Below are 13,030 nucleotides of genomic sequence, written 5' to 3' on the forward strand. Positions count from 1 at the left end.
ACTGAACCTCCTTGAGTCCCAGGGAATAATACCACTTAACTTGCTATAACAATAAAGTAGCAACATTCCTGCCACAGAGTTTGCATTCTATAAATATTAGTTTCTCTCCCTACCTTGTATTCTTCCCTACTCCTTCATAGGAACAGATCAAGATATAAGCATCTCATCCTAACAAATACTCATTTTTTTTTAAAGACTTCAGATTGTAGTACAAAGATCAATGATTTTTTTCAAGTCTGAGAGATTTCGGTAAATACCCAGTATTACATTTACACAATTTCGCATTATCCGTTTATGAGAATATGACACTCCTTACAGCATTATTGAAAATTAAATTACGGCCAGGTGCAGTGGCTCATACCTGTAATTCCAGCACTTTGGGAGGCCGAGGTGGGCAGATCACTTGAGGTCAGGGTTCAAGACCAACCTGGCCAACATGGTGAAACCTCGTCTCTACTAAAAATACAAAAATTAGCCAGGCGTGGTGGCTTGTGCCTGTAGTCCTAGCTATTCGGGAGGCTGAGGCTGGAGAATTGCTTGAACCCGGGAAGCAGAGGTTGCAGTAAGCCAAGATGGAGCCACTGCACTCCAACATGGGCGACAGAGCACAAATCCGTCTCAAAAAAAAAAAAAAATTAAATTATATACTCATGTGTCTAGTATAACTATGCCAATACATAGTAGACACAATAAAGACTGCAGTTGTTGCTATGATTATTAATAATTGTTCAATCAGCATAGAAAGAGGTAGTATATAAACTGAATTTTTAAGGATGGAAGGGTTGGACAAAGGCATGGTGCAGTCGAAAGGACCAGTAAAATCTTAATTATAAGAAACCTCTTCCCCTTTTTTTCCGTATTTCCTCTTTTAAGAAAAAGAAACAAACTACAAGTATATAAATGTGTCAGTTTCCTCAATTCTCTATCTCCAAGGTTATATATGAAACCCAGAATAACCACACTAACCCTGTATAACGCAAAATTTAATTTAAATGTTGGCCAGGTGAGGTGGCTCATGCCTAAAATCCCAGCACTTTGGGAGGCTGAGGTAGGAGGATCCCTTGAGCCCAGGAGTTTGAGACGAGCCTGGGCAACATAGTCAGACCTCCCCTCTACAAAAAAAAAAAAAAAAAAAAAATTAAAAAATTAGCCAGGTGTGGTGGAGCGCCCCTGTGGTCCCAGCTACTTGGTAGGTTGAGGCAGGAGGATCACTTGAGCCTAAGAGGTGGAGGCTGCAGTGCACTGTGATTGTTACCACTGCACTCCAACAGGGTTGAGTGTGACCCTGTCTCAAAAAAAAAAAAGAATTTAAATATATAAAAATTCTGTTCAGTGGGCTATACAATTTAAAGTGTATTAATGACATATTTTAGAAAGAATTTCAATTAAAAGTTCAAATTAAGAGTGTTTTGTAGTTAACCCAGTTTACCAGAAAAATATTAACTGAAATCTTTACTCAGTAAGTCTTTAATAAAACTTTATTCTCCAATAAAATTGGCATTATTTGGTTAAAAACATTCCCAATAACATTCCCAATGTTAGGATGGCAGCACTCTTCTACTCTTCTATTAAATATACAGTAAATTCCCTCCAAAAACGTTTATTATCACTTTGAAAACTTTGATTAATGTTTATTTCCTCAGTCTCATTTTCTTTTTCCATAAATAAATAAGCATGGCTTCTCATAGAGAGACCAGGGTCCCTGTTATTTTCCCCATGTGTTTTCTCCAACACACCTTTCAAAGCATTTCTCAGAAAAAAAAAAAAAAGGCTTTTGAGTGGCAGAAGCACCAATACCTGTAAAAATACTAACAAGAAGGCAAGAATTTTCTTCTAACACCTGTAAACATTTTTAAGATAGGAAAATAGTTAACAGTAATTAAACTATCCCAGTGATTTAACAGTAATATATCTACTCGGGAAGAATTAAAGTAATTTTCCATTATCTGTGTTGGGAGCAAAGAGATGGCTATTTTTATGGTACATATATTTAAACTTTATGCTAATACCATATATTCTAAATGTTTACTCAAGAGCTTTTATTGATTATTTAGCCTTTTAGGGCTTCAGTAATTTTATGTTTATAAACTGTTAACGAAATCAGGACCTAAGGTGAGGAGATACATCCTATGTGATATTTAAATCAGGCAGACTCCAGAAGAAATGTCTCTCTTGCTCACCACTGTATTCTTAGCACCTAAATACAATAGATACTAAATAAACATCTGTCCAAGTTTAAGTATTCGTTTATAGAAAGGAAAATTAGGTTGAGGGAAATTAAAAATACACGAATCAAAATTAGGTTAAGGTTTTTGAGTATGGCATGTACTTAGTGACTTGCTTCCAAAAGAGTAGAGATCGAAAGGAGGCAGGAAAGTAGGCGAAACTCCACAAAGACCTCAACCACGTGATCAAGGTAAGCATCATCAGTTTTATCATGTTGTTAGTTTGTATCCTGGATATGATGTGATGAGACTGGCACTTCATCTCTGTTATCTTCCTCCCTAAAACTCATAATCCCAGTCTAATCATCAGAAAAATACCAGATAAATCTCAATTGAGGGATATTCTATAAAATGTCTGACAAGTACTTCTTAAAATTGTCATAGTCATCAAAACAAAGAGAAGTCATAGAAAGTGAAATTCCGGAACAAAAAAAAAGACATTAGGGAAAAATTAGTGAAATAGGAATGAAGTATGTAGTTAAGTTAATAGTACTGTAACAATTTTGTTTCCTTAATTGTGACAAATGTACCGTTGTAATGTAGGAAATTGAACAGGAGAAACTGGGTGAGGTATACTCTGTATACTAGCTTGCAACTTTTCTGTAACTATAAAACTATTCTAAAATAAAAAGTTTATTTAAATAGAAAAGTTAGGGTAAGGGAAATAAAGTATATATGGATCAAAATCCCTTAGAAGCAAATAATAATAAACATTCTTTTGATTCCTTTATATTTAGTGGCAGGACAGGGATAGCCTTCTCATTTAGAGGAAATAAAATTATTAATAAAACAATACTATAAGCTGAGCACAGTGGTTCCCACCTGTAATCCCAGCACTTCGGGAGGCTGAGGCAGGCGGATACCTGACATCAGGAGTTCGAGACCAGCCTGGCCAACATGGTAAAACTCCGTCTCTACTAACAATACAAAAATTAGCCAGGCTTGGTGGCAGGCACCTGTAATCCCAGCTACTCCAGAGGCTGAGACAGGAGAATCACTTGAACCCGGGAAGTGGAGGTTGCAGTGAGCCAAGATAGCGTCACTGCACTCCAGCCTGGGAGAAAGGTTGCCAGACTCCATAAAAAAAAAAAAAAAAAAAAAAAAGGCAATACTATAGGCCATACGCATTGTACACATCTGTAGTATCAATTTTGAAGTCACATATGACCAAACCAAATGCTCCTTAAATGTTAGTTTCCCAAAGCATCAATCTTTGTTCTCAACCCTTCAAAAATTCTTTTTTTTTGAAGACGGAGTCTTGCTCCGTTGCCCAGGCTGGAGCGCAGTGGCATGATCTCAGCTCACTGCAATCTCCACCTCCTAGGTTCAAGCAATTCTCCTGCCTCAGCCTCCCGAGTAGCTGGGACTACAGGCATGCCCCACGAGGCCCAGCTAATTTTTGTATTTTTGGTAGAGATGGGGTTTTGTCATGTTGGCCAGGCTGGTCTCAAACTCCTAACCTCAGGTGATCCTCCCATCTCAGCCTCCCAAAGTACTGGGATTACAGGCACGAGTTGAGCAATCCTTTTTTCAAGAGATGGGAGTCTGGCTATATAGTCCAGGCTGGACTTGAACTCCTGATCTCAGGAGAGCCTCCTGCCTTAGCCTTATATAAGTATTTTATGACCTCATTTACTTTTCTTTCTCAACTAAAAATTGCTCTCAGTGGTTAGCATATATACTCATTTCTCAATCGCATTGTCTTTTCTGCCCTGAGGCCTAGATATCACTTCAATATCTTTATCTATTAACTTTTCTGATTGAGCACCATTGTTATGGGGTAATTAAAATTCCAATAAAATGGTGTTGCTATAACTTCTCTATACAGTTCTTGTGCAGATTTTAAATGGTTCCTGTGGTTTAACATTCTTTAAGTAAAATTGATTCAAATAAAAACATACATTACAGAAATAATTCAAATCTACCAAAGCATTCACAAAATGAAACGATGCATTAGTAAACAAGGATTGTCCTTAAATTCAAAAATTTTCCAAACTCTCCAAAAGTTTATTTTTATCTTCAACTCTTTGACCTTCTTTTATATATTCTAAAAATTATATTTCATTCTCTTAAAATCTGTTCATGTTAACATTCATATTAACTTCACATTTTTCAAAAAAAGCTTTAAAAAGCACATATATACACAAATCACTACTTCATCCCTAAAAAAGTATTTTCACTGGTAATTTTATTTACGTATGTTTAGATCACAATTTTTATGTAAAAAGAAAAAAACAGACTTCTAAAACTATCAAAAAGAAATCCAGATAATGCAATTATTTCTGATTACATTAGAATCTCTCATTAATGGTTTTGAAATTCAAGTAATATTTTTTCCCAAAGTTGGCAAACTCCATAATGCACTATTCTACTATTCTCCATCACTCTATGATGGTACCTAATAATGCTGAGGTTTTAAAGATAGATCAACAAAACAGCAGAGAACGGCAAAAAACGTCGGTATACACCTTAGCAGAAATGCAAGGTAACAGAGGTAAGTCTTAAGATTCGGATGGAACAGGTACAGGCATGAATGGTTCAGCTTCTCCCACCAAGATAAACGTACATGCGAAGCGACAGCACAGTTACAAAGCCCCTGGCTACCAAAGAAACCTCAGCCCCTAGTGCCGCTAGCGCACTCTATTACACTCAGCCGGCCACGTGGCTGTCATAATCAGAAAAAAAGATAGGAGGAACAGCTTCAACCTGTAAATACTTAATCGCCCTCCTCCCCTCACCTCGGAGTTGGGGTAGGAGAAAGAAAGTCTGTGGTCATTTCTTTGCACGCTAAAACTCTTTTTTCCCAGTAGGGAGAAAATGAAGTTCAGAGACTGCTGTAAAGAGACTTTAAAGCAGAAATCCAGTGCAAGAACACTGCGAGAGTGTGGCTCCTCAGCGAGGCAGACACCCCAACTCCCGAGAGCTGCGGTGGAAAAAGAGGCATTTTGCAAAGGTGCAAAAGGGGGTGGAGTTAAGTAGAGTGGAGGATGGAGCACGGAACACATGGGCTGCTTTCCCCTAACTACCACCGTCCTGCCGGGTTCCACACAGGCTGCTGCGGCAGTGGGGCAAACTTGAAAGGCTGAAGGCCTCTTCCACCGCAGACCTCTCACCTTGCCAGGAAAGAGGACTGAAAGGCAAAGGTAACCACGGCCCCAAAGGAGGCGGCGAACAGGAAGTGTCCATATTGCAGCGCTGAAACAGCTCCCAAGACAGCCACCCTCGGAGGCCCCCTCGAGGCGGTGGAGGGGGGAGAGGGTGCCGCGGTAGCCCCCATACACATCCGGGACCCGCCTCTGCCCACCGCAACGCCCGGCCGCCCCCGGCACCTCCCCGGGCACTACTTGGCGGGGCCCAGCCAGTCCCAACTGGGGCCGGACCAGGACTCCGAGCCCGGCTTGTCTCGCTCCACTTCAAGCCAGAGGAGGGGGCGTTGCAAAGGCTCCGAGGTGCTTGGGGTACTTCCCTAACAGCAGATTCCAGCCCCGAGCCGAGCCCTGACGGTCCTCGGGGCCCCCTCCACGCCTTCCCGGAGAGACTACACCCCTCGCCGCGGTTTCCGCCGCGCGACAGCCCCTCCCGGGCGATCATTACCTCTCAGGAAAAGCTCCTAACTCCTCACAAGCCACACTCCCCTCAGTTCGACATCCCCCGGAGCCCACACACCACCCGATACGCGCGCCGGGAACACCCTAGCGCCGGCGCAAATTCCTCACGGGACAAAAATGTCCGGGCGCGTCACGGGACAGCCGCCTCCGCGCCCCACGCCTGGCGCGGGTCGCTCGCGCTGCCTCCGCGCCCGGGAGCTGCGCCGCGGGCTGGGGCGGGGAGGGCCGACCCCGGAGGGCACCGCTCCGCTCGGGACTCACCGTCAGCTCGGCCGACCGGCCGGGAAGCGAGGGACCGGCCCGGGAAGACACAGTATGGCACAGCACCGCAGCTGTTCCTGCAGCTTCCAGCAGTCGCCTCCGGGAAGACGCGGCTACCAGCAGGCAGCAGCAGCTGCAGTGGCGGCCCCGGCAGCACCACATCCCCCTCCCGCTCGCTTCCTCCCCCTCCCTCCCCTTCCCCGCTGCCATGGCAACGCGGCGCCAAGGAGATTAGCCCCACCCCTCCCTCCCGTCCCGCCTCCCGCGACCCGGAGGTAGGGGGCTCGGCCGGCCCCTCCCGGTTCCCGCCCACCTCCTACCAAAGGGACGGGCCTGGGACCCGGCTGGCTGCTCGGCACGGCTGCTGAGGTGGGGGTGAAATGCAGGGGCCGGAAGGGCGGGGCTCACACGGAAAGCAGGGCGGAGGCCCTGTAGGCCGGTGCGGGTTTCGGGCTGAGCAGGGCAGGGGAAAGCGGGAAAATGGAAAGGCCTCGCCTGTCCGAGGAAGGACCTATAGGAGTGCGGCGGCGGCGCGGCGCGGCCGCTGAGTGGCCGAGGAGGCGCGGGGGCGGGGTTAGGCTGCTACAGGCCAGGACGGCCCTCGGTGCCTGTTCACCGGCTGCAGAGACCTTCTTCGACACCCCAAGTTATGTGGGTTTCCGCAAGACCTTCCGCCATTGCCCGGGCTTTGAAAGCGCTTTAGGAACGGTAAAGCATTGCTGTAACTTAAAGTAGTGTTACTCTGGCTTGACTGAAATGTTCTGTGGAAACAAGTCACTGTGTTTGCGGTAGGGAAAAAAAGACTTAGAGATCAAATCCAAAATTTATTGTGCATAGCATTTACAGAAGCTAAGGACTTCACATGCATTGTCATATCCATAATAATAACATAGCTTTGCCACATGAAATACAGGAGTGCTCATTTAAACCTAAATTTCAGATAAATGGAGATTTTTTTTAATATAAAAATATCCCGTTTGGGATATACTTCCTGTCTATTTTGGTTCGTTTTACTAAATCTGAGAACCCTATCTAACTCATGGAAACTTTACAGATACGGAAACTGAGGCTTAGAAGTGGAAACTTTACAGATACGGAAACAGACTTAGAAAAATGACCCGTCAAATGTATGAGAAGTGGCAGCACTAAGGCTCTAGTTTGCTACGAATATGATCCTGATAATTAAATCTCTGAGTTTCTCTATCAATATCTTCAAAAACTAGAGTAGTGATACCTATCTCACAAAGGTGTTGAGTAGACTAAAAGAAAAGGTATACGAAGCCCGGATACTGACTGAGCATGTTCACTGTGTGTCCAGGCTCTGAGTAGAAGGTGAGCTGTGTATGAAACAAGCTACCTGCTGACAATAAAACAAGTCAGGCTGTGGGCTGATAGCTACAGAAGAATTATGGGCATCAGAATATATTTTAAAAATATAAACATTTGATCCCGTCATTCCACAGATGGAACGCTGCATTTATATAACTTGTTTAGTCATCTACCAGTTCCATTTGTCTTTCTTGCGCTGTCCTGGAGGGCCTCACCGCTGCATTCAGAGGCCACAAGGCAAATGTACAGTTGCTTCAATTGGAGCAGGAGTTGCTGTGACTTCTCCCTTCGGAGCAATCACCGTTGCCCACTCATGGACATACTGAAGGAAATTCTTGGAAGGAGGGTGTAGTAGAGAGGGAGCAGGGGAAAGAACGAAGGGAAGATTGAAAGAAGATGGAGCCACAAAGGAGCCACAGCCTCCTCACACCTCAGTCTTGTTTTATCTCTGCCAGCCATTGTTGTGGTGGCTACTAACATAATATATGTTAATCTTCTTACAAATTATTTTACTAATATCTTACTTGATATATTGAACTTTAATTATCTTTCTCCTCATTGCTCTTACTCCATCTATGTATTTATTTATTATTTTTATTTTTTATTTTTTTGAGACAGAGTCTCACTCTGTCGCCCAGGCTGGAGTGCAGTGGCGCAATCTCGGCTCACTGCAACCTCCGCCACCCGGGTTCAAGTGATTCTCATGCCCCAGCCTCCGGAGTAGCTGGGATTATAGCGTGCGCCAACATGCCCAGCTAATTTTTGTAATTTTAGTAGAGATAGGATTTCACTGTGTTGGCCAGGCTGGTCTCAAACTCCTGAGCTCAGGTGATCTCCCTGTCTCAGCCTCCCAAAGTGCTGGGATTACAGGCGTGAACCACCGCGCTGTGCCATCCATCTATTTTAAAATCAAGTGGCTAAGCAGTCCTCTTTAACTGCAAAATAATCACAGAATTTGAGAGCTGGAGGATACTTCAGAGATGTATCATCCAGGAACTCAATCTATTATGAGAAAACAAATCCAGAAAAGTTACGTAATTTGTCCAAGATCAAATGATGAATCTACTGCACCCTCATTCTCTAAATTGCCTCTCCTAATCCTCTTACCCACTGATTCAACCCAGAAAGTCTGGGCATATTTAAATAATCTTTGTGAGTAAGGCAGAGGTGTCAGCAAATCTGTTATGCCCTTAGTTTACAGTCCAGGGATACTTGTATACCTACAGGTTGTTTTAGAGGACTTTGAACATCTGCCAAGGAAAAGCCCTGATTAAAGATAATGATGATTCAGAGTGAGTAGCTTTTCCCAGGAGTTCGCAACAGTAAAAAGGCTAGGAAACAAGAAGTGAACTCTAGGAAAAAGATGATCCTGGCTTTAAGATCTCTTGTGAAGCTTGCTATTCTTCTGTCTCCAAAATATTTCAAAGAAACATATTCAGTGATAAACTTTACTGGAAGACAAATGCATTAGAAAATATATTGTTTAAAATGCCCCTATGCTTAGGCTAAAAAGTGATAGAAGCTCAAATATTTGTTTATGTTTTAAATGTATTTATCATTGTATAATGCTACATAAATTTAACAAAAGACTTTTTGATCATAAATTGATGATTCTAAAAATAACCAGTTTGTCAATAAGGAGTCTAGACTTCAAGCCCCTTGAGGTCAAGAACCATGTTTTTCTATAATCTAATTTCTAAGAAGAGCTTCAGGTACAGTGGTGATGTTCAATAATGTTTGTCAATAAAATAAGTAACTAATCTCAAATTTTACGATACCAGGAGTAGTATATAATATTCCTAAATACTGGTCTGCCACTTGGGCTAAAAGGTTAGAATTATGAATAAACGTCTAATTTTTTTTCCTGAAGGATCATTTTCAATGCATTTTTTAGAAGCAACTACCTATATTTAATGATATCTACATTTTTGTAAGACTTAGTATTAACAGTAATTTGGATCAATCTTCAACAAAATATAAAAGATACCAGCCTGAAGGCGTGAGAAAGCCAAAAAGTTAATGAGGAATTACCAGGCCATGATCTGGGGAATGATGGACGTCAATTCCATAGAGGGCTGCTGAGAGGATGAGCAGGAATGGGGGACAGAGATTTGAGTTCAGGGCATACTAAGAGAGAAAGAGGTGAACTCTGTAGAAGACCCCTTGCTTTGGACTGGGAATTCAAAGGGTTCCATCATAAAAGTAAAAGGTCTGTAGCTCAGTTTCAGATCACCTCAACCTTGAAACTGGATTAGGATAATTCCTTTGAGCTCATGCCCACAAGCACTTGGCAGAAGCAAACTAAAATCCTTTCTGGAGTAAAATAATATCATTCTAGGCCTCAAATAATTTCTACAGATAATTTTGAAATCACAATGCCTCGTACACAATTTTTAAAAATCAGTTACCTAAGGAAATAAGAAAAATATAGCAGAAACAACAGAGAACCAAAACAGACCCAACAGGGGTCAGGTAGTGAAATTATCAGGTACAGATTTAAAAATGACAATGCCTACTATGTTCAAATAAATCAAACACAAGATTAAATATGTGGGCATACAACTAGAAACTTGAAAAAAGAGCCAGATGAAAATTTTGGAACAAAAAAATTTACTAACAAAATAAAGACTCAATGATGGGTATAAGAGCATATTAGGCACCGATAAAGATAGAATTAGTGAACTAAAAGGTAAGTCAGAAGAAACTATTCAGAATGAAGCACAAAAAGGAAAATGATGGAAAATATAGAACACGTAGAAGATAGAGTAAGGAAGTTTAATATGAACATAAATGACATTCCAAAAGGAAAGGAAAAGGTATTCAGCCTAAATAATATTTGAACCAATGAATCTCCATCAGGATTTTTTTTAATCCACACAGCTGATCTATAGACACATCATGAAAAAATTGCTAAAATCTGAAGACAAGAAGAAAAATCTTTAAGAGCAGCCAGAGAAAAGAGAGGACTTAAAAAGAAAATTAGACTTGCAGTTGCCTTTTTAACAGAAATAGCTGAAGCCAGAAAATGATGGAATGACAACTTTAAAGGGCTGAAACAAATATTTTTTAAGAATGAAAGTAAAATTAAGGAATTTCCAAAGGAACAAACAGTATTCACAGTGGCATTCCATAGGCAGAAAGTAAATGATCCCAGTTATAGATATGGTAGGAAATAAAGATCAAGAAAAATGATAAATATATAGGTAAATCTAAATGAATATTGATACTGACTATATAAGACTATGATAGTCTTGTTTTCTGTATTTAAAAATATACAATAGGCTAGGTATGGTGGTTCACGGCTGTAATCCCAGCACTTTGGGAGGCTGAGGCAGGAGGACTTGAGCCCAGGAGTTAGAGACAAGACTGGGCAACATAGTGAGACCCCATCTGTACATAAAATTAAAAAATTAGCCAGTCACGATGTCTCATTCCTGTAGTGGAAAGCTTCTTGGGAAGCTGAGGTGGGAAGATTGCTTGAGCCCCATAAGCCACCATTGCACCACTGTGCTACACTCTAGCCTGAGCAACAGAGGCGCTCTTAAGACACACACACACACACACACCCGCACACACACACACACACACACGAAATAATGGTATATGTCAGGAGAAGGTAAATGGAATCAATTGTTCTAAAATCAGTGCATTTTCTAGAAGTACGGAAAAAGTGATAGTTAATATTAGACTCTGGTAAGTCAAGAATGCATCTTATGAGCTTTAGAATAATCATTGAGAAAATAGTAAGAAACTGTGTATTAGTCAGGATTCTTCAGAGAAACAGAAGTGGAGGCTTAGTAGACTAAAAGCTGTAAGGTAGAACAACAGGCCAGAGACTCAAAGAAGAGTTGTAGTTTGAGTCGAAAAGCAGTCGGCTAGCAGAATTCCTTGTTGCCCATGGGAGACAAATCTTTGTTCTATTAAGGAATTGGATAAGATCTGCTATGGAACATAATCTGCTTTATTAAAGTCTACAGATTTAAATGTTAATCTCATCCAAAAAACACCTTCACAGAAACATTTAGAATAGTGTTTGACCAAACATTTGGACACCAGTGGCACTGGCAAGTTGATTCATAAAATAAACCAGGACACTATGCAATTTCCAATCTAATTTGAGGGTGTGAGGAAATAAAAAATAATCTAAATGCAAGATGGAAGAGAAATAAGAACATATGATAGAGCAAATAGAAAATTGTTGTAAGATGGTAGACATAAACCCAAATATATCACTAATTACACTAAATGAAAACAGATCCTAATTTAATGACAAAGATTGTTTTTGTTGCCTATTGTTATATAACAAACTACCCCAAAATTTAGTAGCTTAGGCCTGGCACGGTGCCTCACACCTGTAATCCCAGCACTTTGGGAGGCTGAGGCAGGTGGATCACTTGAGGTCAGGAGTTTGAGACCAGCCTAGCTAACATGGCGAAACCCCATCTCTACTAAAAATGCAAAAAATTAGCCAAACATGGTTGTACCCACCTGTAGTCCCAGCTACTCAGGAGGATGAGGCACGAGAATCACTTGAACCAGGAGGTGGAGGTTGCAGTGAGCCAAGATGGTGCCACTGTACTCCAGCCTGGGCAACATAGCAAGACCCTGTCTCCAAAAAAAAAAAAAAAATTTAGTAGGTTAAAATCAAAACCATTTTATTATTTTTCCAGATTCTATGGGTCAGAAATTTCAACAGGGCATAATGGAGAAGGCTCTCTCTTCTCTGGGTGATGTCTGCTGGGGCTGAAATATTCTAGATAGCTTCTTCACTCACATGTCTAGCACCTAGCTAGGATGGCTCCAATGACCAGGGGTTAGAACAGCTTGACTGATATCATATGTGTGGGCCCTCGGTTCTCACAATTGATTGGGTTCTTTGGTTTCTCTACAAGTAGTTGTAGGACTTCTTTTCCACATGGCCAATCCATGTAACCTCTCCAGAAAGATAGCCGACTTCTTACATGCAAGCTCAGAGTTCCCAAGAAGATTAGGCTTAGAACTAACACACTGTCACTTCTGTTACATTCTATCAGATAAAGGAAATAACAGGCCTAGAGTCAAGAGGAGGAAACTGCATAAGGGTGTAAATACTAGGAAGTAGGATGAACCTGGGGCCACCAATTGACGTAACCAACTACCACAGATTGTCACTGGGCAAAAATAAAAACCCAACCACACGCTGTTTACAAGGGGCATAATCTAGAACATAAAAATACAGAAAGTTTGAAAGTAAAAAATAGAAAAAAAGTAAACCATGCAAAATTACCAAAAGGAAGCTGGAATAGCTAAATTAAGTAGATACTAAGACAAAAAGTACTGGGGCTGGGTGCGTTGGCTCACGCCTGTAATCCCAGCACTTTGGGAGGCCGAGGCGGGCGGATCACGAGGTCAGGAGATCGAGACCATCCTGGCTAACACGGTGAAACCCCATCTCTACTAAAAAATACAGAAAAATTAGCTGTGTGTGGTGGCGGGCGCCTGTAATCCCAGCTGCTCGGGAGGCTGAGGCAGGAGAATGGCATGAACCCAGGAGGTGGAGCTTGCAGTGAGCCGAGATCACGCCACTGTACTCCAGCCTGGGCAACAGAGCGAGACTCCATCTCAAAA

General features: G+C 41.8%; 1 protein-coding gene across 5 annotated transcripts in view; it reads right to left on the reverse strand.

The window, feature by feature from the left end:
* FOXN2 (forkhead box N2) overlaps positions 1-6,294 on the reverse strand; it is a 65,632-nt gene extending 59,338 nt beyond the window's left edge. For 2 of the 5 annotated variants that reach the window (XM_055240862.1, XM_055240863.1), the window contains exon 1: positions 6,095-6,180. The gene's annotated coding sequence lies outside the window, so the exon portion shown is untranslated. Of the gene's footprint in view, positions 1-5,819; positions 5,953-6,094 lie in introns of those variants that run through there. The other 3 variants (XM_055240860.2, XM_055240861.2, XM_055240864.2) reach the window with 3 other exon arrangements.
* Between the last annotated feature and the right edge of the window lie 6,736 nt (positions 6,295-13,030).

Source organism: Symphalangus syndactylus, chromosome 14 (assembly GCF_028878055.3).
Source record: "Symphalangus syndactylus isolate Jambi chromosome 14, NHGRI_mSymSyn1-v2.1_pri, whole genome shotgun sequence".
Classification (NCBI taxonomy): Eukaryota; Metazoa; Chordata; class Mammalia; order Primates; family Hylobatidae; genus Symphalangus; species Symphalangus syndactylus.